This window comes from Polyodon spathula, chromosome 29 (assembly GCF_017654505.1).
Source record: "Polyodon spathula isolate WHYD16114869_AA chromosome 29, ASM1765450v1, whole genome shotgun sequence".
In the NCBI taxonomy this organism is placed as follows: Eukaryota; Metazoa; Chordata; class Actinopteri; order Acipenseriformes; family Polyodontidae; genus Polyodon; species Polyodon spathula.
The window spans coordinates 3936793-3952173 of NC_054562.1; the positions used below are offsets into that span (position 1 = coordinate 3936793).

Consider the following 15381-nt stretch of genomic DNA (forward strand, 5'->3'; position numbering starts at 1 on the left):
AGGATACTGCAGATAGAGCTGTGAGGATACTGCTAAAGAGCAGGGTACTGCAGATAGAGCTGTGAGGGTACTGCAGATAGAGCTGTGAGGATACTGCAGATAAAGAGCTGTGAGGATACTGCAGATAAAGAGCAGATACTGCAGATAAAGAGCTGAGAGGATACTGCAGATAAAGAGCTGAGAGGATACTGCAGATAAAGAGCTGAGAGGATACTGCAGATAGAGCTGTGAGGATACTGCAGATAAAGAGCTGAGAGGATACTGCAGATAGAGCTGAGAGGGTACTGCAGATAAAGAGCTGAGAGGATACTGCAGATAAAGAGCTGAGAGGATACTGCAGATAAAGAGCTGAGAGGATACTGCAGATAAAGAGCTGAGAGGATACTGCAGATAAAGAGCTGAGAGGATACTGCAGATAAAGAGCTGAGAGGATACTGCAGATAAAGAGCTGTGAGGATACTGCAGATAGAGCTGTGAGGATACTGCAGATAGAGCTGTGAGGATACTGCAGATAGAGCTGTGAGGATACTGCAGATAGAGCTGTGAGGATACTGCAGATAGAGCTGTGAGGATACTGCAGATAAAGAGCTGTGAGGATACTGCAGATAGAAGAGGATACTGCAGATAAAGAGCTGTGAGGATACTGCAGATAGAGCTGTGAGGATACTGCAGATAGAGCTGTGAGGGTACTGCAGATAGAGCTGTGAGGGTACTGCAGATAGAGCTGTGAGGATACTGCAGATAGAGCTGTGAGGATACTGCAGATAGAGCTGAGAGGATACTGCAGATAAAGAGCTGTGAGGGTACTGCAGATAAAGAGCTGTGAGGGATACTGCAGATAGAAGAGGATACTGCAGAGAGGAGGATACTGCAGATAAAGAGCTAGAGCTGAGGGTACTGCAGATAAAGAGCTGAGAGGGTACTGCAGATAAAGAGCTGAGAGGATACTGCAGATAAAGAGCTGTGAGGGTACTGCAGATAAAGAGCTGAGAGGATACTGCAGATAAAGAGCTGTGAGGGTACTGCAGATAAAGAGCTGTGAGGGTACTGCAGATAGAGCTGTGAGGGTACTGCAGATACTGCAGATAAAGAGCTGTGAGGGTACTGCAGATAAAGAGCTGTGAGGGTACTGCAGATAAAGAGCTGAGAGGGTACTGCAGATAAAGAGCTGTGAGGATACTGCAGATAAAGAGCTGAGAGGATACTGCAGATAAAGAGCTGAGAGGATACTGCAGATAAAGAGCTGTGAGGATACTGCAGATAAAGAGCTGAGAGGATACTGCAGATAAAGAGCTGCAGAGAGGGTACTGCAGATAAAGAGCTGAGAGGATACTGCAGATAAAGAGCTGAGAGGATACTGCAGATAAAGAGCTGAGAGGATACTGCAGATAAAGAGCTGAGAGGATACTGCAGATAAAGAGCTGTGAGGATACTGCAGATAAAGAGCCGAGAGGATACTGCAGTGAGAGGATACTGCAGATAAAGAGCTGAGAGGATACTGCAGATAAAGAGCTGAGAGGATACTGCAGATAAAGAGCTGAGAGGATACTGCAGATAAAGAGCTGTGAGGATACTGCAGATAAAGAGCTGTGAGGGTACTGCAGATAAAGAGCTGAGAGTACTGTAGATAAAGAGCTGTGAGGATACTGCAGATAAAGAGCCGTGAGGATACTGCAGATAAAGAGCTGTGAGGATACTGCAGATAAAGAGCTGAGAGGATACTGCAGATAAAGAGCTGTGAGGATACTGCAGATAAAGAGCTGAGAGGGTACTGCAGATAAAGAGCTGAGAGGGTACTGCAGATAAAGAGCTGCAGAGGATACTGCAGATAAAGAGCTGAGAGGATACTGCAGATAAAGAGCTGAGAGGATACTGCAGATAAAGAGAGGATACTGCAGAGAGGTACTGCAGATAGCTGTGAGAGCTGTGAGGGTACTGCAGATAAAGAGCTGTGAGGATACTGCAGATAGAGCTGAGAGGGTACTGCAGATAGAGCTGTGAGGATACTGCAGATAAAGAGCTGTGAGGATACTGCAGATAAAGAGCTGAGAGGATACTGCAGATAAAGAGCTGAGAGTACTGCAGATAAAGAGCTGAGAGGATACTGCAGATAAAGAGCTGAGAGGATACTGCAGATAAAGAGCTGAGAGGATACTGCAGATAAAGAGCTGTGAGGATACTGCAGATAAAGAGCCGAGAGGGTACTGCAGATAAAGAGCTGAGAGGATACTGCAGATAAAGAGCTGAGAGGGTACTGCAGATAAAGAGCTGAGAGGATACTGCAGATAGAAGAGGATACTGCAGATAAAGAGAGAGGATACTGCAGATAAAGAGCTGAGAGGGTACTGCAGATAAAGAGCTGAGAGGATACTGCAGATAAAGAGCCGTGAGGATACTGCAGATAAAGAGCTGAGAGGATACTGCAGATAAAGAGCTGAGAGGATACTGCAGATAAAGAGCTGAGAGGATACTGCAGATAAAGAGCTGAGAGGGTACTGCAGATAAAGAGCTGAGAGGGTACTGCAGATAAAGAGAGCGAGAGGATACTGCAGATAAAGAGCCGAGAGGATACTGCAGATAAAGAGCTGAGAGGGTACTGCAGATAAAGAGCCGAGAGGATACTGCAGATAAAGAGCTGAGAGGATACTGCAGATAAAGAGCTGAGAGGATACTGCAGATAAAGAGCCGAGAGGATACTGCAGATAAAGAGCCGAGAGGATACTGCAGATAAAGAGCCGAGAGATAAAGAGCCGAGAGGATACTGCAGATAAAGAGCCGAGAGGATACTGCAGATAAAGAGCTGAGAGGGTACTGCAGATAAAGAGCTGTGAGGATACTGCAGATAAAGAGCTGAGAGGATACTGCAGATAAAGAGCTGAGAGGGTACTGCAGATAAAGAGCTGAGAGGATACTGCAGATAAAGAGCTGAGAGGATACTGCAGATAAAGAGCTGAGAGGATACTGCAGATAAAGAGCTGTGAGGATACTGCAGATAAAGAGCTGTGAGGATACTGCAGATAAAGAGAGAGGATACTGCAGATAAAGAGCCGAGAGGATACTGCAGATAAAGAGCTGTGAGGATACTGCAGATAAAGAGCTGAGAGGGTACTGCAGATAAAGAGCTGTGAGGATACTGCAGATAAAGAGCTGAGAGGGTACTGCAGATAAAGAGCTGAGAGACTGCAGATAAAGAGCTGTGAGGATACTGCAGATAAAGAGCTGAGAGGGTACTGCAGATAAAGAGCTGTGAGGGTACTGCAGATAAAGAAAGAGCTGTGAGGGTACTGCAGATGCAGAAGAGCTGTGAGGGTACTGCAGATAAAGAGCTGAGAGGGTACTGCAGATAAAGAGCTGAGAGGATACTGCAGATAAAGAGCTGAGAGGGTACTGCAGATAAAGAGCCGAGAGGATACTGCAGATAAAGAGCCGTGAGGATACTGCAGATAAAGAGCTGAGAGGGTACTGCAGATAAAGAGCTGAGAGGGTACTGCAGATAAAGAGCTGAGAGGATACTGCAGATAAAGAGCCGTGAGGATACTGCAGATAAAGAGCTGAGAGGATACTGCAGATAAAGAGCTGAGAGGGTACTGCAGATAAAGAGCTGAGAGGATACTGCAGATAAAGAGCTGAGAGGATACTGCAGATAAAGAGCCGAGAGGATACTGCAGATAAAGAGCTGAGAGGATACTGCAGATAAAGAGCTGAGAGGATACTGCAGATAAAGAGCTGAGAGGATACTGCAGATAAAGAGCTGAGAGGATACTGCAGATAAAGAGCTGAGAGGGTACTGCAGGTAAAGAGCTGAGAGGGTACTGCAGATAAAGAGCCGTGAGGATACTGCAGATAAAGAGCCGAGAGGGTACTGCAGATAAAGAGCTGTGAGGATACTGCAGATAAAGAGCTGTGAGGATACTGCAGATAAAGGATGAGCATCCTGGCTCAAGACAGCTATACAATTATTGAGCAGTTCAGTGTTTCTTGGAAAGAATTTATAAAATAACACACGGGATTCTCCCCAAATTCATGTTTTTTGGGTTTTTGTCAAAAACGTTCTTAGAAACATTAATCTTTGATACTACGGCTCTGGCCAAAAATGTTGCATCTCCCTATAGAAGTGTGGCAGGCTGGCGAGTGGATAGAGGCCCAGAGACAGACTGCAGTTCAAACAAATACACTTTTATTATAAATAAACACAAAATAAACGTGCACAAGGGCAAAATAAAGGGATTTAAACACAAATAAAGCAATACAAAAACAAAACTTGCAAAATTAAGGTTTCCAGGCTGGGCAATGCCTTCACTGGATTCACAAATACAAAAAAAACCCCACAAACACCAACCTGCTTCCTCAGCTCCCTCTTTCCAAATGAGCAGCAGAGGCCTCCTTTTATGTCAGGTGGCTGGGCGCTGATTGATCGTTAATCAACCTAATCAACTAATCAACCCCAGCCACCTGAACATAATAAACCCAGGCAGGTAGGGGAAATTAACCCCATCCCTGCCAATTTAAAGGGCAGAGCTTTGCTCTGCCACAAGAAGCAACACATTTTTACTTTGTTAAAAGTCGAACGAAAGCTGAATAACATCACGCTAACGTATTGAAGTACACACCGCTTTGTAGTTTTCCAGATACTCAACGAAAACCTGACAAATTAAAAAACGTGACATTTGAAAATTTAACATGAAATACAGTTCTATTACAGCTTCCAGTAGACTTTTACAGTCTCATTTTGTAGTTTCTTTGATTACATGATGTTAAATAATAAAAGATCTAAATTATGTTCATATAGTGTTTTGGTTTTTAAACAATGTCACAATCCTAAAATTCTCGGTGATGCAAAACATTTGTCCCCAGCTGGCCAGTGCGGCCCAGTGCCCTGCAGAGGCTGCAGTAGTTAATAGAGTTGATCTGGTTGCTGAGGACAGACTCGGACTCAGACACGCTGCTGCACAGCTGCCCGCGGTCCCCTGTTAGGTTCAGGAGTCGACTTTCACGAACACTTTGGGTCGAGAGAATATCTTGATGGCTTCCTCCACCTTGGAGAGCTTGCTGTCCAGCTCAGCGCGGCGTGTTTGCACACTCAGGGTGTCCGCTCTTACAGGCAGCCGGAGCAGCTGCTGGACCAGCTCCTGCTGGGCTGTGGAGAGAGAGGATGAGGGGGGCAGGGTTCAGCCAGGGGGGCACATTCTAGTGCCAAGGCACCTCATACAGCGCCAGCAACATTACATTCTGGTGCCAGTCCACATGTTTAATTCATTTTGTATGTATTCATTAGCAACCATAGATAATGCTAGTTTCTCACTGGGTCTGGGCAAGTTGTGAGGGGGGCTTGATTAAGGTGGGGGTTTGATAATTCAGCACTAGCAGGGTCTCTAGCAGGGCAGGCTGGGGAGCTGTGAAGCAGGGCAGGCTGGGGAGCTGTGAAGCAAGGCAGGCTGGGATGCTGTGAAGCAGGGCGGCTGGGATGCTGTGAAGCGGGGCAGGCTGGGGAGCTGTGAAGGCAGGCTGGGATGCTGTGAAGCAGGACAGGCTGGGGAGCCGTGAAGCAGGGCAGGCTGGGGAGCTGTGAAGCAGGGCAGGCTGGGAAGCTGTGAAGCAGGGCAGGCTGGGGACCTACTTGTTTTGAGGGAGTTGAGAGTCCCGTGCCGCTCGCTCTCGGGCCTCCTGGTGTGTCCAGGAAGCATAGTCGGGTCGGGCTGGTTCCTCCGGCGCTCCTCTTCCTGCTGCTTCCACTCAGCCCTCCGCTCCTGCAGGCTGGGGTGGGGGGGACAGGTGGCACCGTGAGCTTCATCATTTGAAAAGTCAATGGCTTTAACAATCTGATTCCCACACCCTCAAGACCCACCTGCTGAGACTGCACTTGTAAAGCTCTCGATCTGCCCCTCTACTGCACACTGCACTACTGTTACATCAATGTAGATACAAACTGTCTTTATCCTAACTTGTTACTTGTTATCTCGTATTGTATTCTAGTAGTATTTGCACTCACTGTAAACTACACTGTATTTAAATGCTGTCTTTGCACTGTAAGCTTGTCCTGCCCTGAAACACCTGTAATCACCTTGGATAAAGGCGTCTGCCAAATAAATACTAATAAATAATAATAATAATAATAATAATAATAATAATCCTTACTACCACTAGAGAGAAATCAGGGTTGAAAGGAACACGTGGGCTACTGAACACAAGGCAAAGGAAGGAAACCTTGCATGCAGGCCAGACGTCACTAAAGAGATTTTTCTTTTTTTTTTGACTGTCCCTTATTGTCAGTCAAAACTGGCTTTAATGCCTCTCAATCACAAACAGGCTCTCTGCTCGGAGCATCGCGACTCTAAATGAAGTGGGGTGCTTGTCGGGGGCCGGGTGCCTTGGTCTCAGTGTGAGACTCAGATCCCCAGAGTCCTGACAGAGACAGACAGTGGTCTTGCTGCTCACTACTGTGGGACGCGTCCCTTCTGGTTGGAGTCGTATTCCCGCTGCTCCCTCCTCTTGTTCTCCAGCACCTCGGACAGAGACTGCAGGGACTTGAGCGCCGTAGCGCTGCCTGCCTGGCGTTCTGCGGCATTGTGGCTCACGAAGTCGATGTTTGTTCCTTTCACCTGGATCTGTAACGCCAGAGCGGGGCGATTGTGAACGTTTCATTTAAAATGAAGACAATGATCATTAATCGATATAGGTACAGCTACAGCCAGAAGTTTTGCATCGTCCTTTAGAATGAACACACTGTGCTTCATGTAGTCGAATGAAAGCTGCTGAATAATGTTAACATATTGAATTGCACACCGCATTGTAGTTTTCCCATGTACTTTAAAATTTTAAAATGTGACATTTTAGGAATACTATTGTACTACTATTATGACTTCCGGTAGACTTTTGCTATATCATTCTGTAATTTCTTTGATACATGAACAGAAGATCTAAATTCTATTCCTATAGGTTTTTTTTTAATGATGTCTCAATCCTAAAATTCTAAGTGATGCTAAACTTTTGGCCAGAGCTGCACATAAAGAAGACTTTCACAGCTTTATTTCAAGTGTTTTCGGTAGGGGTAATGGTAGTTCCCCCTCGTTTCTATCTCCAGTCCTGTTGCCCTTCCTGCTCTCACCTCTGCCATGGGGCTGCCGTCGCCCCTGGATTTGGGGGGGCTCGGGGACGGAGAGCGTTTGGGCTGCAACCCTGATCCGCAGAGGGAGTGCGCCTTCAGGTAATTCTGACACTCCGGTTTCCTGGGGGAGACATCTCCTAAATAAAGCAAACAGAGCGGCCCGAGGGATGATTGCTTCGGTTCAACACAAACTCTCCCGGGTCTCCATCCCTCCAAGAGCATGCAGGAACACATAAGAACATAAGAACATAAGAAAGTTTACAAACGAGAGGAGGCCATTCGGCCCATCTTGCTCGTTTGGTTGTTAGTAGCTTATTGATCCCAAAATCTCATCAAGCAGCTTCTTGAAGGATCCCAGGGTGTCAGCTTCAACAACATTACTGGGGAGTTGATTCCAGACCCTCACAATTCTCTGTGTAAAAAAGTGTCTCCTATTTTCTGTTCTGAATGCCCCTTTTTCTAAACTCCATTTGTGACCCTTGGTCCTTGTTTCTTTTTTCAGGCTGAAAAAGTCCCTTGGGTCGACACTGTCAATACCTTTTAGAATTTTGAATGCTTGAATTAGGTCGCCACGTAGTCTTCTTTGTTCAAGACTGAACAGATTCAATTCTTTTAGCCTGTCTGCATATGACATGCCTTTTAAGCCCGGAATAATTCTGGTCGCTCTTCTTTGCACTCTTTCTAGAGCAGCAATATCTTTTTTATAGCGAGGTGACCAGAACTGCACACAATATTCAAGATGAGGTCTTACAAGTGCATTGTACAGTTTTAACATTACTTCCCTTGATTTAAATTCAACACTTTTCACAATGTATCCGAGCATCTTGTTAGCCTTTTTTATAGCTTCCCCACATTGTCTAGATGAAGACATTTCTGAGTCAACAAAAACTCCTAGGTCTTTTTCATAGATTCCTTCTCCAATTTCAATATCTCCCATATGATATTTATAATGTACATTTTTATTTCCTGCGTGCAGTACCTTACACTTTTCTCTATTAAATGTCATTTGCCATGTGTCTGCCCAGTTCTGAATCTTGTCTAGATCATTTTGAATGACCTTTGCTGCTGCAACAGTGTTTGCCACTCCTCCTACTTTTGTGTCGTCTGCAAATTTAACAAGTTTGCTTACTATACCAGAATCTAAATCATTAATGTAGATTAGGAATAGCAGAGGACCTAATACTGATCCCTGTGGTACACCGCTGGTTACCACACTCCATTCTGAGGTTTTTCCTCTAATCAGTACTTTCTGTTTTCTACATGTTAACCACTCCCTAATCCATGTACATGCGTTTCCTTGAATCCCAACTGCGTTCAGTTTGAGAATTAATCTTTTGTGCGGGACTTTGTCAAAAGCTTTCTGGAAATCTAAATAAACCATGTCATATGCTTTGCAATTATCCATTATCGATGTTGCATCCTCAAAAAAATCAAGCAAGTTAGTTAGGCACGATCTCCCTTTCCTAAAACCATGTTGACTGTCTCCCAGTACCCTGTTACCATATAGGTAATTTTCCATTTTGGATCTTATTATAGTTTCCATAAGTTTGCATATAATAGAAGTCAGGCTTACTGGTCTGTAGTTACCTGGTTCAGTTTTGTTTCCCTTTTTGTGGATCGGTATTACGTTTGCAATTTTCCAGTCTGTCGGTACCACCCCTGTGTCAAGAGACTGCTGCATGATCTTGGTTAGCGGTTTGTAAATTACTTCTTTCATTTCTTTGAGTACTACTGGGAGGATCTCATCCGGCCCAGGGGATTTGTTTATTTTAAGAGCTCCTAGTCCCTTTAACACTTCTGCCTCAGTTATGCTAAAGTTATTTAAAACTGGATAGGAACTGGATGACATGTGGGGCATGTTGTCAGTATCTTCCTTTGTAAAAACTTGTGAAAAGTAATCATTTAACATATTTGCTATTTTTTTTTCTTCCTCTACGATTTTGCCATTTGTATCTCTTAAACATTTAATCTCCTCTTTGAATGTTCTCTTGCTGTTGTAATATTGGAAAAACATTTTGGAATTGGTTTTAGCTCCCTTAGCAATGTTCATTTCTATTTCTCTCTTGGCCTTTCTAACTTCCTTTTTGACTTGCGTTTGCAGTTCTGTGTACTCTTTCTGCATACTTTCTTTTTGGTCCTTTTTTAATGCTCTGTAAAGTGCCTTTTTTCGCTGAATATTTTTTTTAATTGATCTATTAAACCATTTTGGCAATTTAGTTTTACATTTAGATTTGTCTACTTTAGGGATGTAATTGTTTTGCGCCTCTAGTACTACATTTTTGAAGAACAACCATCCTTCTTCTGTGGGTGTTTTCTCTATTTTACTCCAATCTACTTCTGTTAGTCTCTGTTTCATACCTTCATAGTTTGCTTTTCTAAAATTGTAAACCTTAGCTTTAGTCTTTACTTTTGGGGATTTAAAAAACACTTCAAATGAGACCATGTTGTGGTCTGAGTTTGCCAGTGGTTCTCTGACCTCTGTTTTAGTTATTCTATCTTCGTTATTTGAAAAGACTAAATCAAGGCATGCCTCCCCTCTAGTGGGTGCCTTCACAAATTGTGTTAGGAAGCAGTCATTTGTCATTTCCACCATTTCTATTTCATCCTTCGCGCTACCCACCGGGTTTTCCCATTTTATTTGGGGGAAGTTGAAATCCCCCATTAGTATGGCTTCTCCTTTGCTACACACATTTCTAATGTCATTGTATAACAGATTATTGCGGTCTATAGCATGCTCCTATTATTATGCCCTTTGAATTTTTGTCTGTTATTCTGACCCATATTGATTCGGTTTTATTTTCTTTGTCCAGGTTTAACACCTGGGCTTCAAGACTGTTTCTTATGTATAGCGCTACCCCTCCTCCTCTTCTGTCCTGCCTGTCTTTCCTATACAGTGTATACCCACAAATATTATATTCGTCCCCATCACTCTCAGATAACCAAGTTTCTGTAACACCTATCACATCATAGTTACCTGTTAGTGCAGTAGCTTCAAGTTCTAGAATTTTGTTTCTGATACTTCTAGCATTTAGATAAATACATTTAATGGTTGTCTTACCTGAGTTGTTGTTCTTGTTTTGATGCGGTCTCCCTTCTGTTTTTTTGTTGATTTCTCCCCCCTTCCTTTCTAGTTTTAAATGCTTCCGAACCTGCTCGAGGATCTTTTCTCCGAGTAGACTAGTTCCCTTGTTATTTAAATGCAGTCCATCCCGTCTATACAGATAGTCCTCGTTGTAGAATGTGGTCCAATGATCAAGATAGGTGAAGCCTTCCCGTGTGCACCACGTCTTCAGCCATGCGTTTTGATTAATTATTTCCAGCTGTCCATATGGTCCTTTGCAAGGTGCCGGTAGTATACCAGAAAATACCACAGTTTTGGTTTTCTCTTTTAATTTCCTTCCTAGCTCTCTGAATTTGTTTTGCAGGGATTTTGGTCTGTCTCTTCCAATGTTGTTTGTACCGATGTGGACGACTACTACCGGGTCGTCTCCTGTTCGTTCTAGGAGCCTGTCCACGTTTTCAGTGATGTGCTTGACCGAGGCTCCCGGAAGGCAGCACACTGTTGTAGTAAGGGGGTCCAAACTGCGAACTGAACTTGCTGTGTTTCTCAATATGGAGTCCCCAACAATCATGACCTCCCTTCTTTTTGCTGTCTGGTCACCACTGTCAATAGGGTCCTGGATGTTGTTCCTTTCATTCTCTTGTTGTTGGTTCTGCTCATCAAAATTCTGAAGTGACTCAAATCTGTTGGTTGTTTTGATTTCTGGTGGTGTTTGACGAAGTTTCTTTTTTTCCCTGCTTCTGCCTACCTGAACCCAGCTGTTCTGACCTTCTATCTCCCTGGTGGCTTTCAGTCTGTTAGGGGTGATGCAGACTTCCATGAATTGTGGGTGTGCCAGTTCCTCAAGATCCTGTTGCTGTCTCACTTCTTCCAGCTCCATTTCTAGCATACTTACTAGTTTATGCAAATCCTGGATTGTGCGGCACTTTACGCACACTTGGTTTAGCTCCGCTGGGTTTTCTCGGATTTCCCACATCAAGCAGGTGTCACAGATTACAGGCTTGAAGACCATGTTGAGGGTTTTTTTTTTTTAAGTTTAGTTTCTTCTGCAGCCGTCAGCCTGCTTTCAAACTGCTTCGAAACTGCTCTGTACTTTTCCACGCCTGTACTTCTCCCACTCGCTGTCGCTTCCACTCGCTGTCGCTGGGAAGACTGCCTCGTTTAACTGCGTTGTTCTGCTGTGCTGTTGGCTCCTCCCCTCGCCCGTGTCTCAAAACGGCGCTGAATTTGAATCAGCTGCTCCGAGTTTCAGCTTGTTTGTTATCAGAAAAACACACGCGGCTGTTTGACTTTGACACACCCGGGTCTCCATCCCTCCAAGAGCATGCAGGAACACACCCGGGTCTCCATCCCTCCAAGAGCATGCAGGAACACACCCGGGTCTCCATCCCTCCAAGAGCATGCAGGAACACACCCGGGTCTCCATCCCTCCAAGAGCATGCAGGAACACACCCGGGTCTCCATCCCCCCCAAGAGCATGCAGGAACACACCCAGGTCTCCATCCCTCCAAGAGCATGCAGAAACTCTCCCAGGTCTCCATCCCTCCAAGAGCATGCAGGAACACTCCCGGGTGTTCAGCCCAAAGCAGAATCGGGCTTCGTCGGTCGGGCTGCTGAACGTTATACGGAATCCAAGCACTGCAGCACAGCTGCTTCGGATTCACAGTGTACTCCATGTACACGCACACACAGCCAGGCACATACAGCTGCGGCCAAAACCATTGCATCCCCCTAGAGAATGAACTCATTGTGTTTCATAAAATTGAATGAAACCTGCTGAATAATGTTACGTTAACATACTAAATTACACACCAGTGCTTTGTAGTTTTCCATATACAGTACTTAACAAAAAACTGACAACAATTTAAAAAAATGTGACGTTTCAAAACCTAACATGAAATACTACTGTACTGCTATTATGGCTTACGGCACACTTTTTTTTTGCGATATCAATATGTAGTTTCTTTGATTACATAATGTTAAATAAAAGATATGTCATAAAAATTATGTCATATAGTTTAAAAAAATGAATAAACGATCTCTCAATCCTAAAATTGTAAGAGATGCAAACCCTTTGGCCAGAGAAGTGCACTCACATGCATGACACCGACGCACACATGCAACCACACAAGAACTCACGCACACACATTGTAACCCTTGCATGCTTGTGCACACGCCTACATCCCACCACATGGAAATGCTTTCCAGATTGAGCTGCGCTCTCTGTCTAGTGAATTTTATGTTTAATAAATCACAGCTACTGACCTCATCAAAGGGGGGTGGGGGTGGGGGGGTATCTGCCTGAAACTGCTGAAATAAAGCAAAGGAAAGCAATCACTGTCCACACCCCAATACACTGAGGGTGATGGGCACTGTCCACACCCCAATACACTGAGGGTGATGGGCACTGTCCACACCCCAATACACTGAGGGTGATGGGCACTGTCCACACCCCAATACACTGAGAGTGAACATAGTGACACAGCCCTTTACAACACAGGATCAACAAAATCAAATGCTATTTATTGTACCTGGGGCCCCCAGATAACAAAAATGATTTATAAAAAAACTAATTGTTTCAATTAGTCCCCCATTCACTCATGATTTACAACAGCCTTGAGAATAACCCGAACTGAGCTACAAAGAAATACCCTGGCTAAAGCATTCACTGAATACAGACCTTTGTGCATTTGCCCATAATGCAGAAAATAATGTGGAGATTGTTTTGTTCCCTGTTGTAATGACTAAATGAACTCGTAGAGGGAGTGGCAAGCGTGAGTCTGGCTGATTTTAAACCTTACCCTGGTGTCAGCTGCAAATACAAAATCCTTCCAGGGTCTGTGTTGAATTACTGCCCTATTTATATCAAGAAAATAGATTTCCTGAGAATATCGAGACCCAGCTCTTTTACACGCAATGCATCATCTGCAACGGCAAAATCGTGACTATAGCATGAGGGCTTTGTGCGAGTCCTACCTGCAGCTGGGCCATGACTTTGGACTGCACTCCCTCGTACTTCTGAGACTTCCAGAGCGCCTTCACGGGTTTGGGTCGGGCGCCCTCGCGCTCCTGCTCCTTCTCGTGGCACCGGTGCTGGATCTCACGCAGGTGCCGCACATTCTCCTTCTCGTGTTTCCGTGGCTCCTTCTCTGTTCAAGCCACAGACAGGACAGCACCGGGGTTACAACCACACAGCACAGCACAGCACTGGGAGATGATAGAGAGAGTGTGTGTTTACTTGGTGGAGATGATAGAGAGTGTGTGTTTACTTGGTGGACAAGATACAGAGTGTGTGTGTTTTCTTGGTGGAGATGATAGAGAGAGTGGATGTTTTCTTGGTGGAGATGATGGATAGAGTGGGTGTTTACTTGGTGGAGATGATACAGTGTGTGTTTTTTCTTGGTGGAGATGATAGAGAGTGGGTGTTTACTTCGTGGAGATGATTGAGAGAGTGGGTGTTTACTTGGTGGCGGGGGATCAAGTCGCAGGGAGACCCCCTGGAGCTGCAGCAGTCTCCCCACGGTGCCCCTCTGACCTCTCTCCAGGATCTCCGTGGTGTTGGGGTGCACGCGGGGAGGAGGCGCCAGCCGGGCGCTGTAGCAGGTGGGGTACAGAGTGGGGTCCAGGGCCAGGGGCCTGGAGAAGAAATCAGCTTCAGGGAATGTCCCTCCAGCCTGCTTCGAGCTGCAGGGAGAGAAGGCAGAGTCACCAGCGCAGTGATAGTCTCTATCTATCGCTGGTAGAAATGCTGTGCTGTTACCGCTAGCACTGGTGTGGTTCCAGCGAGCCTTACCAGACATGGGGCGTTTGTAACACTCCGGGAACAGCGATGGGTCTGGTGGGATGGGTCCACATATCTTAGAAGCCCCTTCCGACATTTTATTGGCCTCTTCTGCTGCCGCTGTGAGATTGAAATTGTATTTAATTTAGTGAATAATATAATAATAATAATAATAATAATAATAATAATAATAATAATAATAATAAACAGCGGTACAATAGATATTAAGGCAAAACAAAAAGGCAAGAATGAGAACATGATTCACTTTGTCTCTTCCTTGCAAGACTATTATTATTATTATTATTATTATTACAATATCGATCCAGTTGCAGACTCGAGCTGCTTTTCTAAGCTGAACTCGTGGCTCCCGATCACCAGACTGCTGCCGTGTTCTCATAGTTTTGGAGGGTGTGTCGATGCCAGAGTCATGCAGGCATTCGCTACCCTCTCGGGCCAGTACGATCTCAATCATTAATCATTTATAATGCAGGCGCGTCGCTTTCAAACTGTCGCTTGCACCGTATCCCTCGCTTCCTGTGCTATAATGAACGCACTTCATTAAAACTCCATTTTTAAATGTCAAATAGCTGTGGGGATAATACTACTCAACCAAACACACACTGGGAACACGTTAAAAAAAGAATAAATAAATACAAATAAACAAATAAATAAATAAATAAACGCGAGCCCATGCTATCGTGCCTCGTCCCAGTGCGGTCCAAGTCTTCATTTACAGCACTTTATAGAGAAACACAGGATTTTTAAAAGCAATTTAAAAAGTTGTAAATAATAATAAATAATTAAAAAGTTTACCTTAACTGCAGTTAACCACACACACGAAAATGAATGACGTTGACTACGCAGTTTCCTTACGCACGCCACTAACCACCATGGCAACCCGCCGCTTCTGGTGACATAGAACACTACTTTACTGTCAACGCGTCACTGAGCAGCCTCTGTGACTGGCTTTCAAAAGGGCTTTAAAAATGTGTAAATTTTTTTTTTTTTTTTTTTTTTATGCTGAAATGATCGTATTTGTTAAATCAAATCTGTGTAAACGAGTGCTATACTGCTTTATTCGCATCATACAAACGTGAGATCACTATTGCAACTGCGCTGCCCGTGACATTATGCTAGAGAAATGATTGTACAGTATTCAGAATTTCAGTTCAGTATGTTTTAAATTAAATTAATTAAAACGCATAATAAAATAAATACAAGATTATTTAATTATCTTCAGTCCATTAAAAAATGCATAAAACGTGTTTTTTGTGCTTCTCTTTATATATATATATATATATATATATATATATATATATATATATATATATATATATATAAACACATACATTATATGGATTGCTAGTGTACATTTTTGTATCTTTTCAGGGGGGTGTAGTCAGTTACGGGCGTGTCCAATGATAGTGAAGCAGG

General features: G+C 44.1%; 1 pseudogene; it reads right to left on the minus strand.

Moving 5' to 3' along the window:
* Positions 1 to 4782: 4782 nt before the first annotated feature.
* Positions 4783 to 14845, minus strand: LOC121302157 (annotated as a pseudogene).
* Between the last annotated feature and the right edge of the window lie 536 nt (positions 14846 to 15381).